Here is a 16,002-nt window from a genome sequence, read left to right as displayed (position 1 = left end):
TTGTGCTGTGTGCGGAAATCTCAAACTCGAATCCTTCGCTATATGAGCAACCTCTATACGAGTTTTCATTTATATGTGATATAGTAGTTCCTACCATTGTTTTTACTTTAACAAGCAGATTTTCATGAGCTGGGCTTCAGAGATTCTTCTTTTCTTGCATCTTCTCAGATGAGGAATTTACTTTTTATGATATTTTAACTTTTTATATATACATATAACTTGTTATATACATTTTTATATTAAGTGCATGTACTGTAGTACAGGATAGTGCTTAATGTTTATGCATTTGCTAATGACTGTAATGCTATAATTACTGTACTCTAAATGAGCAGACATTTCATTGTTTTCCTACCTGATGTTTATGCATCAGCTCATGGCTTCAAGTGTGTTACTTGAATAATTAACCAGAAATGTTATTGTTTGAATACTCTGGTATCTTCTGTGCTGTATTAAAGTGATGTCTGGGTATCTGAGGAAGTATTTTTGAGGTCTGGAACCAATCAGAGATTATAACACAGGAATTGCCATTCTAAAAGTTTTCATTTTATGAGCTGTTTTCTAAGAACACATTGAGCTCGTATGAAGGGGATGGCTTGTTCTACATACACCCAGTACCTTCTATATTATAACACGTAAAGTTTACCTCCTGTGGCTGACAGGGCCTCTTGTTACGCCCCTGAGCTCTGGAATTTCATCCTGAAGGATATCATGGAGTTACTTACCCTGAGTGCATTAAATCTAGACTCAAAACTTTTCTTTTCATAAAGGCCTTTATTTAATCAGTGTCTATGTCTGATACCTTTTCTAATGATCCTGTATCTTCTACTGCACTTCCGAGCTCTTGTTTTTCCTATATGTCCTTACAGTATACTGTACATGTCCTTTGTAAATTGCTATTCTCGTAACTGTTTTTTACACCTGCAGTAAAAAGCTTGGAGATGTTACTTTTAAAGGTATATAAAGTTTATTATTAGTTTGTAAAAGCTGCTTTTTGTGACAAGGTGACCATGTAAAACTCACTTCGAACCTTAACAGACCCGCACTGTGACTTCTTGCGACCCTGCAGTGCAGAGTGAGCCTTCAGGGGGTCTTGGCACAGCCCTGTTCATCTCTCCCTCTCCCGCCTCTCACCTGGCACAGATCCTCATAGCGAGGGACCAGGGAAAAATCAAGTGAAAGTAATGCAATCAGCCCGGGACGCCGCCACTTTCCACACAGGTCTCCTTCAGCAGGAATTCATTACCCTGATAAAATTCCCCCTGAGATGCCACAGCCTATTATAGCACTTGCACAAGATCTTATTATCGACCTGCTATAACAATCACTGTAATTCTAGGAGGGGGCTGAGGTCTTGTACCAATTCTTCTCACAAATTGGAATCTGTTGTGCTGCTGTGCTGCTGCCCCCTTCCCACTCCACACACACACACACACTCACGCGCTCCTCCATCTGTCCCACTTTGAAATGTCTGTTCTGAATTATTTCCCAGTATTGGGCTGCTGTCAGACCAGGAGCACGGCTACAAAAGAATGGAGATCTTCTGGCCCATCCAGTCTGTTCAGTAGTTAGTAGCTGATTGATACAAGGATCACAGCCAGATGGTTCTTGAAAGAAGCCAAGGTATCAGATCAGCAACATGGCATACTCCCACCACCCTTTGTGTAAAGAAGCGCCTCCTGTCCTGATTGGAGCTCATCGAGCTGGACATTGAAAGAAACAGCTTAAATAACAATGTTTTCTTTAAGTGCTGTGAAATGATTTAATTGAAGTTGTGCATTCATATTTTGTCTTGTTTACAGGTCTCAAGTGGACACCCAGCTAACACAATGACACCCTGACCAAGAGCGGAGAGCCGGTGCTTTACAGCAGCTTTCTGTTTATTAAGTTATTTTGGCTCCATCTAGCTGACCCTCGATGCCCACTGTTACAATTAAGCCTACCTTTTATTAATCCATTAAATTTTAATGAACTTGTTAATGGATTTCTGTCGCTTGAGCTGGAGTGCATTCTTTAAATACCACAAACACTACAAAACTGGGAAGAATGTGAAAAAGATCACGACTCAAACTAAATGTGAATTGATTAGAGACAAAAGTACAGCTGCTCTATACATTTTATATTTCATATTTTATATCTTAATTAGAGCTACAGTATATAGCAAGAGTTCACCTCTGCATTTTAATTGTGTTGCTGCTGGTGTTTGGAAATAAAGTTCTCATTGAGTGTCCAGATATGCTGGTTGAACAGTGCTGAGTGCCAGGAAAGTGTTACTGGGAAATGAGCTTTGGTCTTCAGTGATGAGAATGAGACCCCAGTACAAACCTCGTCTTACTACTTTTGGCATCTTGTGTCACCAACATGTAGCTTTCACTTCTACGAGTGAAATCCAAAATAGTGATGCAGTTATATTAGAGGGGACACTCTAATTACCTCCTTTTTTACACAATGTTGCCATTCCAATACAACAGAATCAATAAATAAATTATCTTCAACAAAATCTACTGAATTTAGAATCTAGGATACCTATCGCATTTTCCAGAACACACAATTGGTGGGGCATTTTTTTAAGAAAACCAGGTTGCTGCTGTAAATGTTGCTGGTCGACCAGTAGGTGGTGCTCTTTCCTATAGACCACACTTTTCGAACCAATTCTCCAATATTGTGACTGGGGGAACTCCGTTGCAGGAGTGAGACTTTAAAATGAGGTCTTTATTACTTGGTCATTAACAATCCCTTGGCTATACAGCATGGCCATCTTAAGATACCCCATTAATTCAATTGTAAAGCAGTTTCTCTATCTTTCCTCTCATCTGCTGGTACAGAATGGTGCTGTGTGTCTCCAGTGGGGCTGCTGGTACAGAATGGTGCTGTGTGTCTCCAGTGGGGCTGCTGGTACAGAATGGTGCTGTGTGTCTCCAGGTGGGGCTGCTGGTGCAAAATGGTGCTGTGTGTCTCCAGTGGGGCTGCTGGTACAGAATGGTGCTGTGTGTCTCCAGGTGGGGCTGCTGGTGCAAAATGGTGCTGTGTGTCTCCAGTGGGGCTGCTGGTACAGAATGGTGCTGTGTGTCTCCAGGTGGGGCTGCTGGTACAGAATGGTGCTGTGTGTCTCCAGTGGGGCTGCTGGTGCAGAATGGTGCTGTGTGTCTCCAGGTGGGGCTGCTGGTGCAGAATGGTGCTGTGTGTCTCCAGTGGGGCTGCTGGTACAGAATGGTGCTGTGTGTCTCCAGTGGGGCTGCTGGTGCAGAATGGTGCTGTGTGTCTCCAGTGGGGCTGTTGGTACAGAATGGTACTGTGTGTCTCCAGTGGGGCTGCTGGTACAGAATGGTGCTGTGTGTCTCCAGGTGGGGCTGCTGGTGCAGAATAGTGCTGTGTGTCTCCAGGTGGGGCTGCTGGTGCAGAATGGTGCTGTGTGTCTCCAGTGGGGCTGCTGGTACAGAATGGTGCTGTGTGTCTCCAGTGGGGCTGCTGGTGCAGAATGGTGCTGTGTGTCTCCAGTGGGGCTGTTGGTACAGAATGGTACTGTGTGTCTCCAGTGGGGCTGCTGGTGCAGAATGGTGCTGTGTGTCTCCAGGTGGGAACGGCATCTTTTGAGGTGAATAGAATATGTTACATATGCAAGCAATTATTATTCTTTTTTTCTTTAACTGTTTAAATAGTAAGGTAATGAAGCAAGAAAGCTTTTATCTGCTTAATTAATAGTGGGATCACAGATTTCAACCTTGCCTCGCCTTTGTTAGACACCTCTAACAGGCTACTTCACAGAATTTCAAAAAGGGAGGTTAATAAGAGGGTTGAAAACCTCTGTTCTAAGTCATGAGTGAGCTACATTTATTAACATATAAATTAGCAATTAAAATGCCTACTAAATAATGCATGGTTATTTAATTTGATGTTTCGCTGCTGAGCTCATTTCAGTATGAGAGAAAGGAAAGAATAAGCTGGCTGGAAATTATATATTGAATTTAAATATATTATTTTTATTATGGAAATTCCAATTTATGTATGCCACAATATAGTACTGTATATTTATACAACACATAGGTCTGGACCCTGTTCCTGGAGCCCCTGTCCAGTTATTCTTATAGGACACTTGTTTTTAAAGATTACCCAGCCCTGTTAGCTATTGATAAATCAAGCAAGCCATTTATCCATTTAAGAGAACTTTAGTCCTTGAGGGCTGAAGAGTACTTCGTTTTTAGTCCTAACTTACAGTACATAATTAAAACAATCACCTGTTTAATGGATCACAATATAATGTCCCAGATCTTTGAAACTGGTGATTTAACAGTGACCTGCAGACCCTTCTGGACTATCAGGGTTTTTCATCTCTGATATAATATAGGATTGAGCTGGTGATGCTTGTAGCCTGGCCATGCCAGTACAGCCTCCCTGGGGAGGAGTGGTAAGGGTTCTACAGCCCAGTGTGTCAGGATTGCTGCTGTTGAGCAAGGCGCTTGACCCAAATTACTCACTTAATGTCCTGCTGAATAAACAGATCTCCAGGTTATCTTGTATGTAGCACTTAATAAAATAAACGTTTTTTTTAATTTGGAATGATTGCTGATGATTTTCCCAACACTAGATCTCGTTGTCAGGACCTTGACACCTGCAGGGCCTGGTACAGTATCTCTGATTTCCTGTTGCAGTTACTGTACATAGTTTGTTTACTTATTTAATTAACTCAGAAAATTAGTTAATTCAAAGAACTCAATAACTGTGACACAGTGTTTTGAATAATTAGCTGTAAACAACCTCACAAAAAGTCCTATATACTGTCCATTATATATAATTGTGAAATAATTGGATTAATAGATAAATTGACTGGTTAGGCTGCAGAAATGCAGCAAGGCAGTTAATCCCAGACAACCAAACTTTGAGGAAAAAAAAATTGATTGAATATGCGGTCTTGTTATAATGCATTATTTGGTCATGCCTGAAATTAATTTAAATCAATATGCTTAATAGCAAAAATATTTAATCCATTATTTTAAAAAATGTTCTTTCAATGATCTGAATTGTTATGTCAGCACTTCTTAAGTTCACTTGATTTAACAGCTGTTTTTGCTGTTAGCCAGCTAACTTCACTTAGTGAACATGCAGGTGTAGCAGGGCTCACTGCTGTGGTGTCATCGCCCCCTAGAACCCAGGACTATGCAGAAATCTAGAACTGTGCAGCTGGCTGTGTTGTGTAGCAGAGTTCGCCGCTCTCTAGGAAGCTGTGTGGAATCGAGCCAGCGTGCGACCACAATCCACTCCACTCTGGGTCAGATGGAGCGTCACTCGTCACATAGGCAATGAAAGCCTCCTGCAGGCGTACTTAAAGCAGACCCTGTTTGAAATTTGAGAGAAAGAAAGTGAGATTGTTCCTCTGTTTTAAATGTCCACCCTACACTGAGACGCTGAGGGATGGAATACTGTACATTGCCACTCAAACTAGAGCACAGCACGGAGCTGAAATGAGGTCTTGTGAGTAAGTGCGCCTTCACTGCAATTAGATTCTTAAAGTGCTTGGGGGAGGAAGATGTAGCTCCATTTAGGAAATGGTACGGTACTGAAGTAGAATGTGCTCTGTGGGATTATAAAGAGTAACACGAGCTGGTTAGCTCCTTTCCTGACAGAGTGATGTGCTGCTGATACAAAACGCTCTAGACTGGGTTAAGCATGCCTGGAGACTCATGGGAGTCTTGTCTGGTCAAGGCTCTATTTCACACAAAAGAGCACCAAAGCGAGTTTTGTATGAATCTCGGAGTTTGGTGAAGTGTATCTTTACTACTCCCTGCATTGTTTATTTATTTTGAATTCCTATTGCTAATTTCATACTATCTATCCATTTTCCATCCACTTCATCCAGTCCAGGGCTGTGGGGAGCCAAAGCCTATAATTCAAGGGGCGCAAGGCAGGATACATCAGGACACCAGACCATCACAGGGCACACACAGACACAAACACAGACACGCACACAGTCACACCAGGGCCAGACTCCTACACGGTGATCCTAAACACTGGAGCTCCTCCAGGCTGCTGTCTCAGTCCTAGGCTGTACTCCTTGACACCACTATTATTGGGCTGATCAACAACAACGATGAGTCTGCATACAGGAGTGAGGTGGAGTATCTTACAAGATGGTGTCTTGACCACAATCTGGCCCTGAATGTCAAAAAGACAAAATAACTCATTGTGGACCTCAGGAAACCCAGAGGGAGTCACACCCCAATCAGTATCAAGAGCACAGCAGTGGAAACTGTCCTCAACCTGCAGATCTCCACCAACTTGGCTTGGTCTCAAAACACAGTGCAGAAGGGCCTGGTCGGCTCTCCAGCCCTTCATGGCTACTTCCACCATTTCCACCTGACTTCTCTATAGCCGGTGTCCTGCTCGTAGATTTCAAATGACAACTACGTCTTGTGAAACTTTATGAGTAATTATGAGACTGTAATGTCATTGGCACATAGTATATGGTTGTAAAGGATGATGCAAGTTATTAAACCACGTTATGTACTGTTTTTGAAGGAGTTTAAATTGAAGCAAATTCTTATAGCAAAAATTATTACAGTCCCCTGCCACTAGTGTTCGGTTTAGGGGTGCAGTTCAGGGTATGATTATCTTACATTATTCCATTTAGACTTCAGAAATACGCTTATTTCCTAAACTTTTTACTCATTACATTCGTGACTCCCAGGCGTTTTATTGCCTCTTCCTTAACACGGCATGCTGTGTATGGGCTGAAGACAGACAGTTTATTGGAGCTTTTATTAAGGGTGTGGACAGTTTGCCATTGATGTGTTCTAATACAAAACACACTAGGTTTTATTGCAGTGCAAGAAATGTAGAAGATATGGCAGAATGCACAGGACATCTGGAAGACCTCCTGCTGTGCTCTATCCCTGTAAAAGCACTTTATCTGCTTGTGAAGGCAGGGAACCAGGTGTTGCTTGAGCATGTAAGGACAGAGCACTGTGCGGGAGTCTTTTTCTTTGTTCGTGTAGAAAGCCATTGATGATTTTCATTTGGATTTGGAGTTTTCTGCCGTCTCCTGCTAGCCCTTGGTCTCCAGAGGCAGTCGCTCTGCAGGCTGAATTTTCTTTTGTTTAGTTTTTGAAGGCAATTCAAATCAGTTAAATGTTAGGACTTGTCTGGATTGCAAACCCTAATCAAAGAATCAATAATAATAAGAGAGACTGTTGTGTAATGTATGCAGGGGAATCAAACTCTTGGCCTGATTCCAAGTGAAGAGCCATGTTGGTAGACATCAAAGACCTCCTGTTTTTCTCAAGCCCCGGACAGTGAGCTTTTAATTTTCTTATAAATGTCACATTTACATGAAGAACATTTACATTCCTTGCTTTTTAATTGCTCTTATCTACTCTGTCCTAGTCTTTCGTAGTTGCACAATTCCTTTATGGCTCACAACAGAGAAACACGTAGCTGCTAAAACTCTTGTAGAACGTTCTAACATTTTCTGCTTTCTCTTACATTGTTGTGTACAATCTTAGTGGTACACAAGTGTACAGTAGTACATGCAGGTTGTAGAGCCATATGATCCAAATACAGTGGGAAGACAGTGAACTACAGTGAACTAGAAGAAGCTGCTTCTGAAGGACTCAGGTGCTCATCATGCTGACACACATTTCTTTTCTAGACAATGTAGAGAGTCAATAAAAGAGGCTGACAAGTGTATTGTCATTTATTGTATTCTTGTTTCATCGTTAATGCAAGGCTAATTAAAAGTGTAGGATTTAGATTAAGGAAAGTGATGTTAAATGTTCTCCAATGTAGTATAAAGATCACATTTACACTACTGTATACCTTTTAAAATTCTTATTTCTGAACTAATCAAATGAAGGCTTTCAACTAAACAGTGGAATGGTCATGAAAAACCCTTTGTATCCACCCTGAATGCACTGCCCTAGGTGCTTACTGACTCCTCTTTCTCTCCTTTATGGTTACAAGTAAGAGAAGCCATTCAGTCCATCAAGCCCGTTTGGTACATTAGTTACTTGCTGACTGATATCAGGATCTCATCCTGCTGTTTGGAAAGAAACCAGAGTATCTGCTTCAACAGCATCACTGTCCCATACCCTCACCACCATTTGTGTAAAGTCACACCTAGTGTTCTGCATTTTAAATGCACATTCACAAAAAGTGCTTGTTTAGAAAACTGATGTTTGCCTTTCATTTGAGTGGAAAGCAGAAAAGACTGAGGAGGGGGAAAAAAAGTATAGGCCACTGCCTTTGGGTGGAATCTGACACGGATATTAGTAACAAGTTCTATGTTCTTTTTGTTTGTACTAAGGATTTTGATCCTTGAGTTAAAATCTGTTCTGACAAGGTTTGGGTGTTCAGGGCATGATTGTTCCACTTTGAGACATGCCTTTCACTCTATGGTGTAAAGATTTTTAAAATCTCACCCTATGAGGAATATTGTGCTCAGTGATATTAATAACAATAAACTGTAAACTCTGGGATACTGCAGGTTGACCCCTGTGGTCATTTTAACAGAAACCCAGACAAGAATGGCATGGAGACACACCATCTGGATTTATGTGTAACATTCACAAAGACTCTACCTTGTATTGGTTAGAAAATGGATGGAGGATGGATGATCCCTTTTATTGTTAATACGATAATAAACATGTCTATGGGTTGTTCAGACTGTCAGGTTTTCCTGCCAAAACTATTACAGCGAGTAATACATTACTACCTCAAGAAGCTTAATACAGTCTATGATAATAATTAGGTACTGTACATCTGTTAGATTCCAGGCATAAAACATTTAAAATTGAATAATTTTAAAAACAGATTCATAATAGTTTAATATTTTGTAACTGAAAAAAACAATTTACTTTCATTTGAAACATTTGATACTTCGGACTCTCAGTGAAGTAACTGTGAATATTCGATGTCCATAATTATGCGTACGACGTCCACCCCCCCCAAAAAAAGTCGCACATAATACATCTGAAGTACTAATTTTCCATTCTAAAATGGATATGCAATACAGGAAATCGAAATTTCCGCACCAAGACACGGAGAGTTTTCAGTGTCCTCTATTACACACTGCATTGCATTGCGTGTAAGGCAAATTAAAATGAACGTACACCGCTGTGCCAAATTAAATGCACATTCCGACTTCATGAAATAAAAACATCACTGAGCATCGCTAAGAGAGTAGACAGTACGGAGCTCTGCTACCTTTCTGCGCTTGCCTACTTTACGCGTTAAAAATGCAGCGCCCCTCTTTTCCTGGCTGACAGCTCTCACCGCCTGTGAATTAAGGCATCACAGTCATTTCTCAAACAGTGAAACAAAGCGCGTCATTGCAGTTTCCACGGAAGGAATGTGCTGCCTATCATGCAAGTATTCAGAAATATACACCCAGTAGCGTTTTACAGAGTCTCCTGGGTCACTTTGTTGCATAGCTATCGCTGCAGGAGAGTTTTCTTCTTGCATGAAAATGAAACATGCAAATCGGGAACCAAGCAAAGGAGCCCCTAGAATTCCCCTTATTATTTTTCTTAGAGAACGCTGTTTTCCTTTTTAGAAAACCTCACAAGGCTCGTTTGTTTTTTTTCTCCAGCCGACGGGGCGTGTTAGGGAAGACAGTCATTCTCCTAGAGTTCTAACGGCACCAAGAATGCGGGAGCGCTGCGCTTCGCTGTCCTTTTAAAAGCTCCACGTGTTCTCCAGCGCCCCCTACGGGCGTAGTGTGGATATTGGCTAACTGCTCCCCAGCAAGATCAGGCGCTCCTGAGGCGCATTGATACAGTAAGTCATGATGTCCCAGCATTTCTCAAGAATTTTGGGTGACGGTTGTTTGACGTCATATGAAAACCAATTCAAGACTACAGAGGCAGAGAGAGTGCTATACTGTATATCTACAATACTTCATGACATGTGTTTATGGTGTCACAGTGGTTAGCATTGCTGCCTGACAGTGCTGGGGCATGGGTTCAGATCCTGACCTGGGGTGCTCTCTGGGTGCAGTTTGTCTGCTCTCCCTGGTTTCCCCTCCCTTAATGAGACCTAGTGGTGGATTAACAGGCCCTGGTTTGAGTGTGTTTTCTGTCTGCCCTGCAATGGACTGGTGTTTAGGCCAGGGTGTATCCTGTCTTGTGCCTAGTGTTTTTAGCATAGGCTCTGGCTCCCCCACAGCCCTGAATTGGATAAGCAATTAGTAAAAGTGATGTGATCATATTATATGTTATATAGGAAAGAGATTGCCTTTTTAAAAATAGCTCTGCCAAAAATGTACATTTTACACTTCATTACAACCTTCAGGATTATGACAGAGTACTTAGTCATAATTGTATAACTGCTGTGTTTTTACAGAGCTGGAAGCTCACCCCAGGATCCATCCACTCGATCGCCCAGGCGCTGGCGCACTTCAGAGAAGGCGAACATTTCCCCACTGAAGTGGGCAAAAACACACAGTGTAAAACAGGCAGGACTGTCGTTAAATGAAGCGGGGGGGGCTGTATTCAAGACCGATCTCATTATCCGCAATGGAAGAGAGAAGAGAGCAGACCCTTTCGTCAGCAGGCTTGTGCCCGGAAACTCCTGGACTGGCTGAGATGGCAGAACCTCACTGCGCCAGTTTATAAGCCAGGACAGCCTCTGTCACGGCTACGATGAGCAGGACAGCAGCCAGCACCATACTGGGCAGGAGATAATCTGTAGCACGGGGAGCAGAGAGGCACTTACTGTAGCAGCAAACGGCACTTCTTACAGCTCAGGGTAGCCTTGTGAAATCTCTGGGCAAGCTCTGACCAAGCCTCCTCTTAGCTCTAACAGGATCATCCTCCAGGCTCATATGGTGACTGGTGTCTAATGCGCTTTGAGGAAGACACTCCAGCACTGATTACAGAGCCCTTCTCTCATCTTTTCCTCTGAAAGCATCAGGCTCATCAAAGCTGAAGCACAACATGCTAATGGCCAGATTTCAGCTTCATTCTTGAGTGGATTTATGACCATTAGTATGCTGGGTAAAATATCAAAACTTTAAAAATGTTGTTTTACAGTACTATTTTGGCAATACACACAGCAGTTTTGTTTTATAACTACCATACAGAGTTCTGTAATCATCCAACAAAAACCTTATTAGTTGTGCCAAAAACACATAATGCAATCAATGCAAAAGCTAAATTATGTTTTAATGACAACATTTTTCAATGAAAATGACACCAGTTACAAATTTAACAAATGCACATGAATATTATACTTATAGTTTACAAGCATTGTATACTAGGCAAAGGCATTTTTAATTCAGCAAGGTCTTCTGTGAAAACAGAGGGGTGTTGCTGGAAAGATAAGATCAAAATCTACAGCAGGAACTTCATGGGTACAATTGCACCTGAAAGGCAGTGGACTAACTATTGAAACAGGACAGAATTAGGTGCTACTTCCTTGAGGTGTGCAGGACAGAACAGCAATCAACAATGCAATCAGCAGAAATCTGACCAACCCAGTTAGTGGACTTGAGCCAAGATCTGTAGAGTGTAAAAACCCATGTCAAAGGCACACAGAAACTGTCCCAGGCTGCCTTTACTGTCAAGTGCAATAATGAACTAGAAGTCCTGTGTGTTACTATTGTTAGTGGAACATCTTGGGCTATTCTCTGATAACAAACAGAATTCTCCATTATGAAGGTCAAAACTCCAAGCTTCAAAATCAGGTTTGAAAAAATAAAGTTTTTAATTCAAAGCAAGGATTTTTCTAATTTGATACGATCCCTGCATACCTTTCGGCACTAGTAATGTTCAGATCTAGAACTAGCTTCCCAGCCATGCTTTTGAAGATGATACCCTGGCTTCTTTTAAGAAACGGCTGGATACATTTTCCAATCAGCACAGGAGACACATCTTTACACAAAGAGTTGTAGGAGTGTGGAACAAGCTGTCCAGCTATGTTGCTGAAGCTGATACCCTGGTTTCATTCAAGAAACAGCTGGATGAAATTCTCTGATCAATTACCTAGCAAAGAGCCTCATTTGTAACCGTTTGTGCTGTGTTTTAATAGGTCTCATTTTATGACTGATATACCTTTAGGGTGGTATCTTGTAAAGTACAGCTTGGTCTGAAATGAGGGCACAGGTTCATGAAACCAGACTCCATCATTGCTTTCACAGCCGTCACCAAAAACAAGCTTCTGACGAGCGTAGGTCATCTGAGCCGTGCTGATATTCACAATGAAGTAACAGAAAAGAGGCCAATATCAATATCACATGAAAACTGTCACTGGAAAGGTTATTTTAAATCAATAAAGTGATTCCCCCTTCACACACTACATACACAGTCCATTTCAAAAGTATTCAGACCCTTCCTATGATGTCCAATTTAGTACAGGTAAATTCCAAAATGATGCACGCACATTTGTTCTACTTTATATTTTATCCAAACCCCAAAACGCTCAGACTGAAGGCTTCAAGGGCTAAGAAGAGTTACAGTAATTGTCAGCAAAAACTAAAGATAAAAAAAAACTTAAATGTGTCGATTGCATAAGTATTTAGATGTGGGCGCCGCTGTTAGAGAAGCACACCTTTGGTAGCAATTAGAGCTACAAGGATTTTTAAAATGAAGAGCAGAAAAAACTTCTCAAGCAGCAAGCAGATCAGTTACAAGCGCCAATCAGCACTGGTGATTGTGCCCTCAACTGAAACAAAACCAAGAAAATCCAGGGTCTTCCAGGATCCCAGCTGAGTATCACAGTCTCAGAGGAATATGCTGTAAATTCTTTCTTTCAAGTCAATATCACTACTAATTACAATTGTCTTACATTTTCAACCTTTATTATTAATGAGCTTCCTGGAAGTACAAACAGAACTGGTTCTCAGGGGCAGAGGAAGCTGGCTCTTGGATGTCAAGAAGAAGCTGTGTGCTTGGGTGTGTGTGACAGAGAGCAGAACTGACTCCTGGGGTTCAATATAAAACCAATGCCCCAACCCTGTTACCCATTACAACTCAGCAGCCTGGCTCGATCAGCAGTTCTCCTGACAGTCTATGCGCATGGCAGGCAATACTCCGCTCTGGTCAGCACTCAGAGGCATGCTGGGAGGGCTAAACGCTGCTCTGGTCTGCACCATGTGGCCTGAGCAGACTGTGTTGGGCTTGTTCTGCAATGGAGGCTTTTACTGAGCTTGAACTCTTTCAGATTCTGTTGTATATGACCTCAGAACCTACATATGTAGTAATTCAAGGCACGCACAATGCTGGATGTCAACGCGACATCGCCATCTTTTCCTCATGCGCTTCCTCTTAATTAATCACTTCCTTTGCAGTACATCAGATATCAGTGTGTGCAACTTCAGTAAGATAACAACGCGACACTCTGCTGTTGATAGGAAGCTCACAAACAATACACATACACAATAGATGGCATGCATTTGATTCATCGCTGGGGCATGAGTGAATCTGAAGCATGAAGACTATTAACCTTAAAGAGCTGCCCCCTTAATGGCCAGTCCTATTGGATTTTAAATGGCGCCAAACTCTAGAAGTCAGCTGTGTGTGGCTTTTGGAACTGAACACATCGATAAAAGCAGTACACCAGGATCTATTAAAGGAAGTGGAAAGCTCCTGTCCACCTCAGGAGATGTGAAACATGACTCCCCACAATATCTCACTCATCTTCCCTTTTCCTTCCCGTGCGACAGCTGCGCACCCTTACAACAGCTCTGCTGGAGAAGCTCCTCCCTGTCTCTGACTTCAGCACTCTTCAGTCACACTGCACCTGACAAAGTACCACAACCTAAGCAATGACACAGATTGCACAGGAAGCTCGTATATAGAAGCATGAATAATGCAGGCTTTTGAAATTGAGTAAGTGCAATTGGACACACACATTACACATTAGTCCAATATCAACCTGTCATATGTGTTTATTTTCCTGGTATATAAATATAAAGCAGAATCAAGCCCAGAGTTGTTTGCAGTCACCTTCATCAGCCTCTGATATCAAATGGGATGAAGAGTCTAGTGTTGCCAGCACCTCTTGCTTGTCATTTGCATGCTGTTTGTTTGTTTTTCTCTAGAATAAGCATCAGAACTGCTGACTCGTGCAATATTGCTGTAAGCCTGTAATAATGACATCCTGCTCTCTCATCCCACACCACTGGGTTTTTCATTAATTTTTGTTCAACATTTTAAATGTTGTTATTATTCTGCTTCTTTCAGATGCTGAGTATGTGCAGCTTGTATGGTTTTATCTGTTTTGAACGGACAGCAGAAATGCTTTTTTGTTTGTGCTGCGGGGATTGGCCCACTGGCAAGCATGGCTGCCTTGCAGCAGGGGGGCCCTGGGTTCTATTCCAGACCTGGGGTGCTGTCTGTGTGGAGTTTGTATGTTCTCCCTGTGTTCCAAAGTCATGGTGGCAGGTGTAACAGTGCGGAAGTGGGAGGAGCCGCACTGTTACACCTGCCACCATGCCCCGTTACACCTAGCCGATGCCCCGTCTGAGGGACGGAAGCACCGGCGTGAGGTTAGCGCGAACTGAAAATAACACAGGAAGGGGGAAAAGAAGAACAAAAAGGCAAAAGAAAAATTCGCCGCTGTGCGCCATGACATCCAGGCTGGGCTGACCCTATTTAACTGGGTCCAGCCTGGGAAAAAGAGTTAGCGCTCAGCAGGGCGGTAGCCAGAACGGACTGAGTCTATTTGACAGGGTCCAGACTGGAAGAGCAGGGAGCAGAAATCCAAAACAAAATAAAAACTCGACATCTGAAAAAGGTCGGCTTGATAGATACACGACAGGACAGGAAAAAAGAAAAGTAAATAAGAAAAAAAAACAGTGGTCTTACGTTCGGCTACATTCCCCTCCGGGACTGCCGGTGGAGGTTCTCTCTTTTCAGGGGATGCTCAGGGTGTTTTTAAAGAGCCCTCCTATAGTAACGCATCGCCCTTCATCCAGGGCTCTGCCTCCACACTGAACATCCCCCACGTGATGTCACACAAGTTAACTGGATTCTGGGAAAACTGGCCCTGGTGTGAGTGTCTGTATGAGCCCTGCAACAGGTACTCTGCTGCCATAGAGCTTTGCACTGTTAAGATTTCAGAGGTGGGCAGCGTCACTCCTGTAACAAGGCTCAGAGTTACATCTGAGCAAAAAAGTGGAGCAAATTCTAGGAAGTTCCAGAAAGCTATTGTTTTGCCTTTCTGCAGTGGTAATTAATGTTGCTCTGCACTACAGGACTCAAAACAGCTTCATCAGTCTCCACACAGGGACAAGATCTCCTTGGGGGACCAGGCTGCGGTGTAGTGAGCACATCAGGCTGAGGACGAGCTCGAACCCGTTGCTACGGCTCTGTGTGAGGGTCACGCTTAGGGCTTAAGACAACGAAGCTTCTGCATGTCATCTGGCCAGAGAAAGAAGGGAATCTTCAGTACCGTTAGGGCACGATGTTTTTGTTAGCTGTTTATTTTCACCTTTTCTAAAGAGCAAAGCAGTGTTTGGACCCTGAACTCCAGTATTATAGTGGCCTCAAACTCAGCTGTGCTTTTGTATTACTTGCTTCAATGATGTACTGTAGCTGTCCAGTGAGCCTATAGAGAACAGCAAACAATCTGTGTCTGTGATCTAGTCTGTTATGATCCTGCCCTAACTGGCAAGGTCGCTACATTCACAGATATGGCAAAAGTAAGAAGCAGGAAAGCAAATAAGAGACAGGCCACAATCACTGCTTGCACATTTATCTACCATCTAAATTTTCCTTTGTAATATCTTGGCTGATCTTCAGATGCACACGGGCCCACGCAGGTATTTAATGTCTGAGTTATGGGTTTAAGCCAAAGTCCTTGCATCTCCTATGTCTTTACAGCTCCCCCCTACCAACGTCTGGATGAAATCATGATGCCAGCCTAATCTGGGGACTCTTATTTAGACAAATAAACCCAGCTGTCAGCCTTTTAGCACCCAGCTCAAGAGGATTTTGCTGTTTTACAGGCTATCAGGAGGAAAGTCTGGCAGCCTAAGAAAGAAAGTAATCTATTGAGCTACATAAGTTGGAAAAC

General features: G+C 42.5%; 1 protein-coding gene across 1 annotated transcript in view; it reads right to left on the bottom strand.

Annotated features, from left to right (window-relative positions):
- Positions 1–16,002, bottom strand: part of LOC102685582 (leucine-rich repeat and fibronectin type-III domain-containing protein 2-like) — a 160,887-nt gene that overhangs the window by 109,261 nt on the left and 35,624 nt on the right. The gene's annotated exons all lie outside the window — the stretch shown is intronic.

The sequence above is a fragment of the Lepisosteus oculatus genome, chromosome 2 (genome assembly GCF_040954835.1).
Source record: "Lepisosteus oculatus isolate fLepOcu1 chromosome 2, fLepOcu1.hap2, whole genome shotgun sequence".
NCBI lineage: Eukaryota > Metazoa > Chordata > Actinopteri > Semionotiformes > Lepisosteidae > Lepisosteus > Lepisosteus oculatus.
The sequence above is the reverse complement of the archived record's forward strand: the minus strand, read 5'-3'. Positions and strand labels throughout refer to the sequence as shown.